General features: G+C 40.8%; 1 pseudogene; it reads left to right on the top strand.

Moving 5' to 3' along the window:
* The first annotated feature begins 866 nt into the window (after positions 1-866).
* Positions 867-1,013, top strand: LOC136163563 (mitochondrial import receptor subunit TOM5 homolog; annotated as a pseudogene).
* Positions 1,014-10,701: the final 9,688 nt, after the last annotated feature.

Genomic DNA, 10,701 nt, shown 5'->3' with positions numbered 1-10,701 from the left:
GACTCCACTGGGAGGAGACTTCTGGAAGCTTGCCCCGACTTCCTCTAGACTTCATCTCATGTGCCTTTTCCCACATCTGATTTTGTTTATATCCTTTCACTGTAATAAACCAGATCCACGGGTCTGACTCCAGGCTGAGTCGTGTGTGCCTCCTCCAAAAATCTTCAAACCTCAGGATGGTCTTGGGGACCCTTGATGCAGTGCTAACTGCTACAGCTTTACAGTCCTGATATCTAGTAACACGTTTGTCAAATTTGTTCTTCACTATGGTCTTGGCTATTTTTTACCCTTTGAATTTTTATATAAATTTAAAGATCAACTCAAAGTTCACAAAATTAAATGTGCAGTGATTTTTTTTATTGGGATTTTATTTGACCTACAAATCTACTAAGGAGAATTGATATTTCTGCTATATTGAGTCATTTATGTGATACAGTTACATCTTCTTTCTTTTCTTCCAATTTTCTAAACAGCATTTTGGAGTTACATTTTTTTTTTTTTTTAGGTAAAAAGGTTTTGTGCATCATTTATCAGATTTGTTATTATGAATTTGGTGGTCTTGATGCTAATAAATCATATTTTAACATCTATACTCTTTTTTGCTATTTTATAGGAATACAATGATTTTTATACATCAACTTTATATCCAGAAGCTTAAATAAATTCATGCATTAATTCTAATAGTTTAACCATAAAGCATTTATCTGCTGTGTAAACAATCATGTCACCCATGGATAATAGGAGTTGTGTTTCTTCCTTTCTAATCATTGTTATGGACTGAATTATGTCCTTCCAAAATTCACATGCTGAGGAGGCCGCTGAGCAGAATAGAGGGGGTCTGCCGGAAGCCGTGCAGCAGAGCTGGGATGTTTCGGACGGAGGGCCTTTCACCCAAGCTGGACCCCAAGGAGATGAAATGAAAGATGTGCAAGAATGTGATCTCCTCCAGATGCAAATTCCTCATCTTTGTGGCCCTGCTGCAAGTCACTCCTGTTATTGGACAGCGTGTGTAAAGTGCGCATCATGGGTAAATGCATGATGCAAAGAGCCTGGTTACAGTTTCTGCTCCTGTCTGTGAATGAATGGGCCCAGAAGGATGTAAGAGATTCTTTGAATAAATGAAAAAATTCTGTTTGTTAAGAACAAGTTTGGCTCTGGTACCTGAACTTTATAACTAAAAGATAAAACAATTTGGGAAGTATCAAGAGTCATTTTATGGACATGGTACTCCATCATGGTTGTGATATTCAGCTTCCATGAAAGTTGGTGCAATTGTACATGATGTCAAACTCCATTTTCTAGCAAGGATTAATTATAACAGGATGATATCTGCAATGGGGCTGTCTTGTGAGTCATTTCTGTGTACTTTTTCACTTCTGTCTGGAGTATATTTGTTGAAGAGTTCCTTTCCATTAGGTAGGTTTTATGGAAACAAGTGCACAGCCATGTCCTTTAAGCACGAAATAATTAGTCTATATTTTTAATAAATGTACCAACTACGAAAAATAGAGCTTTTGTTTTTCTTAACCCGCTTCTTGCTGCAACCCAACCATCACTGGTGGGACTACTATAATCTTGTGATATTACAAACTGCAGTAAATTGAGTTTGTCTTGTTTGGGACTAGAAAAAAATTATTTTTATAAGCTGAAATCCTAACCACAAATACCTCAGAATGTGACCATATTTGAAGACAGGGCCTTTCAAGAGATAATTAAGTTAAAACGAGTAGTGCTGGAGAAGACTCTTGATAGTCCCTTGGACAGCAAGGAGACCAAACCAGCCAATCCAAATGAAATCAACTCTGAATATTCATTGGGAGGACTGATGCTACAAGCTGAAGCTCCAATACTTTGGCCACCTGATGTGAAGAGCCGACTCATTGGAAAAGACCCTGATGCTAGGAAAGATCGAGGGCAAGAGGAGAAGGGGAGACAGAGGATGAGATGGTTGAATGGCATCACTGACTCAATGGACATGGGTTTGAGGAAGCTCAGGGAGACAGTGAAGGACAGAGAAACCTGGCGTGCTGCCGTCCAGAGGGTGACAAAGCGTTGGACACAAGTTAGCTTCTGAACAACAGCAGAAGGGTGGACCCTTATTCAGAATGACTACTTATCAGAAGAGCTTAGAACACATGTAGAGAGGAAAAATCTGTGAAGACACAGAGAGAAGACAGGTATCTACAAGCCAACCCTGCCAACACCTTGATCTTAGACTGCTAACCTCCACAAAAGCCACGCATGGAAAGCAAATGTGCACTTACATCGTGCTGTAATACGATAGTGTTAAGTGACTGCATCGGGTTGTGAAATCATCACCACATCATTTCCATCACCCTCACAAGTTTCACGGTGCCTGTTTACAGTCAAACCCCACTCCCTCACTCAGTCTCAGGTAACCGCTCATTGTCAAACCCATAGATTTTCCTTTTCTAAACATTTTATATAAGTGGAATTAAACAACACACAGCCTTTTGCGTCTTAACTTTCTAACTTAGCATAATGCTTTTTGATATAACGTTCCTCAATGCTATAACATGTGATGTTGTCTAGTCACTAAGTCATGTCCGACCCTGTTACCCCATGGTCTGTAGCCCACCAGGCTCCTTTGTCCATGGGATTTCCCAGATAAGAATACTGGAGTGGGTTGCCATTTCCTTTTCCAGGGGATCTTCCCTAGCCAGGGATCAAACCCGAGTTTCCTGCATTGGCAGTCGGATTTTTTACCATTGAGTCATCAAGGAAGTCCCCCTATACCATGTAAGAGTAGTTTATTCCTTTTTATTACTGAATTGCCTTTCATTGTAAGGATATATTACCTTTCCAACAGGCACATGGAAAGATGCTTCACATCACTAATCATCAGAGAAATGAAAATCAAATGAGTTATCACTTCACATTTGTCAGAATGACTGTCGTCAAAAAGACCACAGATAACAAATGTTAGAGAGGATGTGGAGAAAAGGAACCCTTATGTACTATTGGTAAGAATGTAAATTGGTATAGTCACTGTGGAAAACAGTATGGTGATTCCTCAAAAAACTAAAAGTAGAATTACCATATGATCCAGCAATTCCACTCTAGGTTACATATCCAGAGAAAATGGAAACATTAATTCTAAAAGATACATGCACCCCAGTGTGTATAGCAGCAATATTTACAATAGCCAAGAAATGGAAGCCACCTACATGTCCATCAGCAGGTGAATGGATAAAGATTTGATATATAAATATAGATGTATTAGAATACTATTCAGCCCTAAAAAAGAATGAAATTTTGCCATTTTCAACTTGGAAGGTGTTATGTGTAATCAGACGGAGAAAGACAAACACTATGTGATATCTAGTTGTATGTGGAATCTTAAAAAAAAGTCTAATGAATATAACAAAAAAGAAACTGACTTAGAGATATAGAGAACAAACCAATGGTTACCTGTGGGACCAGAGAGAGAGAGGGAGGCAATACAGGGATAGGGGATTAAGAGGTACAAACTACTATGCATCAAATAAATAAGCTACAAGGATATATTGTATACAGCACAGGGATCATAGCCAATATTTTATGAGAACTGTAAATGAAATATAACTTTAAAAACTATGACTCAGTATTATTATATACCTGAAACCCTTATATAATATTGTACATCAGCTAATACCTCAACTAAAAAAACATTGTATTACCATTCAATGTAAGTGCACATTTGCTTACAATGGGTGAATTTTATGGTATGTAAACTTATATCTCAATAATACTGTAAGAAAAATAACCAACACAGGATTAGAGGTAGGGACATAGAGTTAAAATAAGATAGATGATGGGTAATGGTGTTTCATTATGCTATTCCTTCTACTTTTATGTACATTTGAAATTTTTCTAAGTTAAAGTATTAATAAAGGCAATGAGAGATTAAACTAAAATTTCTTTATAAAGACATACTTTATTAAATACATAATATAACTCAATTGTTATACCTATATTTACTTTTCAAGCCATTCCATTAAGTGTGGGAATATGCAAGAGAAACTTGGCCAAGGAGATGCAAATGACCTACAGGTTAGCCAGATCTGTATTTATATGTTGCATCCAACATCCTTAACTGACTTCAAAAATCATGTCAAGAAATCATGAAGCTTAAAGAGACTTAAAGAAGTCACCATATGGCCTCTGCTTCTTAAAAAGTTTCACACAATAATGTTATCTTTTTAAATATTCAGAGATGCACATAGAAGAGTTATTTAAAATCCCTTTGGTATCTTATTAATTGTTGTTACTTTTGGTTAGTCACTAAGTCACATCAGACTCTTTGTGACCCCATGGACTGCAGCCCACCAAGCTCCTCTGTCCATGGAATTCTCTCTGGAGTGGGTTGCCAATTCTTTCTCCAGGGGATCTTCCCGACCCAGGGATCAAACCTGCACCTCCTCCATTGGCATGAGGATTCTTTACCACTGAGCCACTAAGGAAGCATTTTGTTAATTTATTAACCAGTTGTGTTCATAAATTCCTTGCTTTGATCTACTGACAGCCAAGTCAACAGAACTAAGTTGTGCACCCATTATATGTCTGGCTTTCAATAAAGAGAAGAGGCTCATGTAGGAAAATTACTGAGAAATTAAGCACATGTATTATTAGAGAGATTTTAAGAAACTTTTTTTTCTGAAGCTATTATGATACTGGATTGATTCATGGGACAAACATACCTGAACCAGTGGTTGATAAGCGGAGAAAGGGATTTATTTTATTTATCTGAAGGGTTTGCCCTGGAATAGTTGGCAGTAAGATAGCACCATCTGTTGGAAAGGTGCAATGTCAATCATCAGTTAAGCATTTTTGATACATGAAAAAAATGTTTGTCTTTCCAAAGTGCTTGACAAAGAACCATGTTAGGATTAGAAGCCACAACTTCAGTGGAACAAGTAATAATTTGCGTTTATATATCACATCCCCCATGGAAACAGCCTATTTGTGTAAGCTGGGCTGTTAAACATACACAAAATAAAAATTATTTTATACATAATAAATAATTATATATAATTCATGTATTGTTTATATATAATATATAAAGTCTTCATTAATTGTTGTAGCCTTGTAGATCTCTTTGAAAGTTACCACCTTTACTTCCTCCCACTTCTTTAAACTCTTAAACAATTCCACTTGTCACACAGAATCTGTTCCCCTAACTTCTTGCGAATTTCTGATTTAGATAATTCCTACAAACCACGACCAGATTTGAAGGGACTCAATATTATTTTGCACAGTATATTAAAACCCTCGTTCCAAAACAAACAAATTAAAACATAAATAGACACTTCCATTGCAATACCAGTTGTTAGGAAAGATGATATGTTTATTTTGTATTTTGAACAAAATTCCTGGCCTATTACAATGCATCAACATCTAAACGCCAGAGTACCTGATCTTCCCACTTGAGTTCAGTAAGTAAAAGAAGGAAAGAAAATGCATTATCACCAGTCACAATGATCTAGAAGTCCATCTTTTAGATCCAAATTCTCTCCTCAACCTTTCAAGGTCCCTGAAAACTCAGTGCTTCTAAAATCACTTTCTATGATAAAGATAGATAAAACTTGCATAGTTCCAACCGTGAACACAGAAAGTTCTCCAGTCATTTTCTGAATGATATAAACCATCATGCAAAAAACCTAGTAGCTTCTGTCCTTCAAATTTATGATTCCTAAGCTTACAATTAGTTTTGATAGGAAATGTTGTAGATGAGTCAAAGTACATTTACTACAAAAAGTTGAGGCATCTTTCATATTGTAGAAACACTCTATGAAATTTTACAGATACTGTTTATAGTTGCTGAATCCAACTTGCTAACCATTCTCTAACTGCTTGCAGTTGTGAACTTTCAGATGCTTGTAGATTCCTCTGTGCAGTTATCCACTTGATCCAGCTTAGGAAGAACCAGCTTGAAAGAGTCAAGGAAGAGTTGTCAAGGGGTGTAATTTAGCATGATCTAAAAATGGAGACCTGGGGTGGAATGTCTTGTGATAATAGGAAAGACACAAAAATGAATGTAGAGTAGCCAACTCTTGCAAGAAAATCCTAACTCTAATCAGAGATGTCAACCATTTGGAGCATATAGTGTTCTCCCTCTGCTAGACAGATATTGCTACTCAGTAAGAAGTGAGCCTTAATCTGACTTGAGAATCTAGTTCAAGTGCTAAAGAGCTGTTGTGTCCAAAGAGGACAGATAAGATTGGGGTAGGAAGAAAATATCAGATTGCCTATTTCTATTTTGTCAATGATTTTCAGTATATGCAATAGGTAGTGTATATGTTTAGTTGCTCAGTTGTGTCTGATTCTTTGCCCGCCAGGGTCCTCTGTCCATGAAATTCTCCAGATAAGAATACTAGAGTGGGTTACCATTCCCCTCTCCCGGAGCTCTTCCCAACCCAGGGATCAAACCCATGTCTCTGCACTGTAGGCAGATTCTTTACCATCTGAGTTACCACGGAATAATTAAATATCTATTGCCATTTCTTCCTCCAGGGAATCTTCCTGACTCAGGGTTTGAACCCATGTCTCTTGAGTCTCCTGCATTGACAGGCAGATTCTTTCCAACTGCACCACCTGGGAAGCCTATAGGGATGTGAAAGTAAATAAGTTATATGTTTTACCAATAGAAGTAAGAAATCAAAGAAGTTTGGAGTCTGCTATCCTAAAGTGACATGAAATAGCCTACCCCTTCTCCAGGGGATCTTCCTGGCCCAGGAATCAAACCAGCATCTCCTGCACTGCAGGCAGATTCTTTACCACTGAGCTACTTGGGAAGCCTTCCTTTGCTTTGGTTCAGTTTCAGGTGCATACGGTCACCTGAAGTTTTTCCTGTCTATCCGTTGTCCTTATATCTTGGGATGTGACTTTCTGTATTTACCCACTCGCCGGTCAGCTGACCTGACAGAATCATGTGTGTTAATGAAGCCTCTCCAGGGTGGGCTTCTGCCCCCATCTGCCTCACTGACAAGGAAAGCAATTCTGTGGTTCAGGTTTGGGAGCAGATGGAAGGGCAGAACGGTATTTGGAGAAGGGAGAATTTGGATCACACTCTTCACATCCCTGTGTTCACAGCCCATAAACAGGGAACGCTGGCTAAGCCAGTGTGAGACATGAGCTCGAAGCCTGGACCAGACCCAGGAAACAGGCAGGCGTCAAGCCCTGTACCAGTCACTGCTGGAAACAGAAATAATAGCCCCAGCGACTCCGAGAAAGCAAAGGAAAATAGTGTTTCTCGTTTCTTTCTGTAAGGGATGGAAAATGTATCTTCGGTGTCTGCCTGCCAAAGGAGACTTCTGGAGTTTACGCTGCTGGCCTTGAGCAGCAAAATGTCACAGGAGTGAAGGAGATGTGCTTGTTTGATTTTTAAATGATCACCGCGGGCTGGTTAAGAATTCCTGGTTTTGTGATGCAGTGTCCTGTCGTCATTTGTTTTGTTTTTAACGACGTGGAAAACGTGCCGTTTTCAGGGAGGGGGGTCTGGACAAGAGGGAGGTTCATGGAAAAGAAATCAAAACAAGGTTGGAAACTCCCCGAATGTTCAAGCATCTCAAAGCACGTGACCGCAGACGCAGCGGCAGCTGAGGAATCAACGCGGCCTTTCCCGTGAATCATGTATTTCTTTGTGATCACAACAGCGCTTCCTGTCCCAGTCAACAGTGCATTCAGGGTGGAGTTCACAAGAAAATCTGTCTTAGTCACGAAATATCAATTTTCAACTGTTTAATACAGCCAGACAGCATCCCTGGAAGAATATTGTGTCCAGAGCTTGCCAAAAAGGTTTTTGAAGAAGCCTTGAATCTTATGTCCGGCACAGAAGGGGTTACAAAGTTATTAATAATTCAAGGCACGTCCCCTGCCCGGAAAGAGCTGCTGGAGGCCTTCTGGGAAGGGTGGCCCTACTGAGAACTGCGGCAGGAGGATGAAGCCGAGAACCACAGCGAAAGGCATTGGACCTGGCGCGGTTTCAACAGCCCCCATTGAACCATCAGCCTCTCCGGAGCCAGACCCGCTGAGCGCATCCACCCTGCCTGCCGGTCCTCCGGTTTGCTTTCTCAGCAGACAAGGGCAGGATAGTTCAGCTGTCACCACAAAGGGCCGGTCTCACAAGCATTTGCCTGCCTGGATGACAAAACGGAAGCTGGGAGGGCTCCCTGCCCAAAATACCGGGCCCCTCACCTATTATAGCATTTGAGATGCTATAGAGAGTTCTTCCGGTAGGCAGCGTGAGGAAACAGAAGGAGCCTGGACCCCAATTGCAAGCAAACTTGAGCTTAAGCCTCAGCACTTCTGCACACCGTGGACCTTTAGCAGGCCACTTCTGTGAACCCTTGTTTCCACATCTGTTACCTGAGGATAACATAAGTGAAAAATGGTGAGACAACAGGAACTTAGAATATACTATTTCCCTTCCTATCTTTTCTGAGTCTAGTTGGGTAAACATACCAGGGCTGAGTGACATCCTAAGCTCTTATATTGTGGCAAATTGGAAGTCCCTGTGGGGAAATTAATTACTACCTTCAGCTGTCATCCACATATTGGTGCTCTAACCACTCATGGATGTAATTAATACCTTTGGCAAAGACTCCTCTGTTGTGGTTTTCCCCCCTTATTGTCATCATCTTCGCACTTCATTAGACCATCCCGGAGACCAAAGACTATCTCTTATTCACTTCTGTATTCCTGACACATGACACAGAAGGTGCTCAATACGTGTCTGCTGGATGAATGAATACATATATGGAAAGGATTTCTAGGGGAAAAGAGTCAAAGGGAGGCAATGTTAGTTAAAGGAGAAGGGAACCCAGGACTAAGAGGAGGAAGGGGAGAAAGTCCTCAAACAAAACCTTTTTTTTTTTTTGCCTAATCTAAACTTTTATCCAGAATAAGAACTGCTGCTGCTCACTACATAAAACAACTAGGACATAGAAGCAACCTAGGTGTCCATCTCCAGGTGAATGGATAAGGAAGTTGTGGTACATATACACAAGGGCCTATTACTCAGCTATAAAAAGGAAGGCATTTGAGTCTGTGCCAGGGAGGTGGAGGAACCTAGAGCCTGTTATACAGAGCAAAGTGGGTCAGAAAGAGAGAGAGAGATACTGTATATTAACACATATATATGGAATTTAGAAAGACGGTACTAACGCTCCTACATGCAGGGCAGATAAAGAACAGACTTTTGAACTCAGTGGGAGAAGGAAATGGTGGGATGATTTGAGAGAATAGCATTGAAACATATACATTACCGTATGTAAAATAGGTATCCAGTGGGAGCTGGATGTATGACGCGGGGCACCCAAAGCCAGGGCTCTGTGACACGTGGAGGGGTGGGGGGAGAGTGAGGGGGTTCAGGATGGAGGGACACACGCATGCCTATGTCAGATTCATGCTATATATGGCAAAACCATCACAATATTGTAAAGTAGTTATCCTCCAATTAAAAATGTTTAATAATTGCCACTGCTGCTTTACAGAGTAGCTACATCACTCCTCCAACTCCTCTCCCTGCCGGACAACCCCCTGCAGGGTCACGGGTGCTGCTGCCGCTAAGGGTAGTGATGATACTGTGGAGTCAGACTAGGAAACCACCTTTTCTTAAAATGACTTTCGCAATTTTTGCAACTGTTTCGCTGCTGATTTTAGGAAGGCCTTTAAGCCACACCTGCTTTCTAAGCCACACTTGCTTTCTAAGCCACACCTGCTTTCTAAGCCACACCTGCTTTCAATATCTTGAACTACACGAAGTGCAGAACAGGTAGGACTTATAATACAAGTCCAGGCTCACTGGGGATGGGATGAGTGCCTGAAGGGGGCATGCAGCATCTCTCTCAGGCTTCGTGAGCTTTCCCGCTGCCCCTTTGGGTACCAATGCATCAGCACAGGCTAACCTGTGCCCTATGTCAAGGGCCAAAGCCTGATTTTATTTCTGATGGCAACTTCCGCAGTCAGACATGACATCCCAAAACAAAATTTAAAACAAAGCTTCCCACCCGTGATCAGAATGATCTTTATCTCCACCTGAGTCACAGATCAATGTGGTCATATTTTAAACATGACCATCTCGTGGCCATGCCCTGCATGCCGGAACTGGAACTCTGACTTCCCTCTCTGACCACCACTTCACTTTAAAACTCAAGTGCTGGGAGGCAGGATGGAATAGACTATGTGATGGAATCAGTACCCCTAAAGTCCAGGGACTTGAAAGCCCCAGAAGTTTATTTCTTACTCACGACATACTCTGATGCCGGTTGCATGGCTCTCTCTCAAGGGGTGAATCAAGAACATATATATTCTATGGGACTTCCCCTGGTGATCCAGTGGTTAAGAATCCATCTGCCAAATCAGGGGCCACAGGTTCAGTCCCTGGTCTGGGAAGATTCCACATGCCGAGGGGCAACTAAGCCCAGCACCACAATTACTGAAACTTGGATGCCTACAGCCTGTGAGTCTAGTTCCCACTTGCTGCAACTAGAGAAAGCCTGAGCAACGAACACCCAGCACAGCCAAAAATAAATATACAAATATTTTAAAAAGAACATGCATATTCTATACAAATTAGTGGTTTCAAGCTATCTCCTATTGATGCTTTTACAAACAATCCTGCATTTTCCAGGAGGGGAAGGGAGCAATAGGGAGGAGCAAGAGAATGGAAGCCAGATATCTCTGGGTAATTTTTATAAG

The sequence above is a fragment of the Muntiacus reevesi genome, chromosome 3 (assembly GCF_963930625.1).
Source record: "Muntiacus reevesi chromosome 3, mMunRee1.1, whole genome shotgun sequence".
NCBI lineage: Eukaryota > Metazoa > Chordata > Mammalia > Artiodactyla > Cervidae > Muntiacus > Muntiacus reevesi.
The sequence above is the reverse complement of the archived record's forward strand: the minus strand, read 5'-3'. Positions and strand labels throughout refer to the sequence as shown.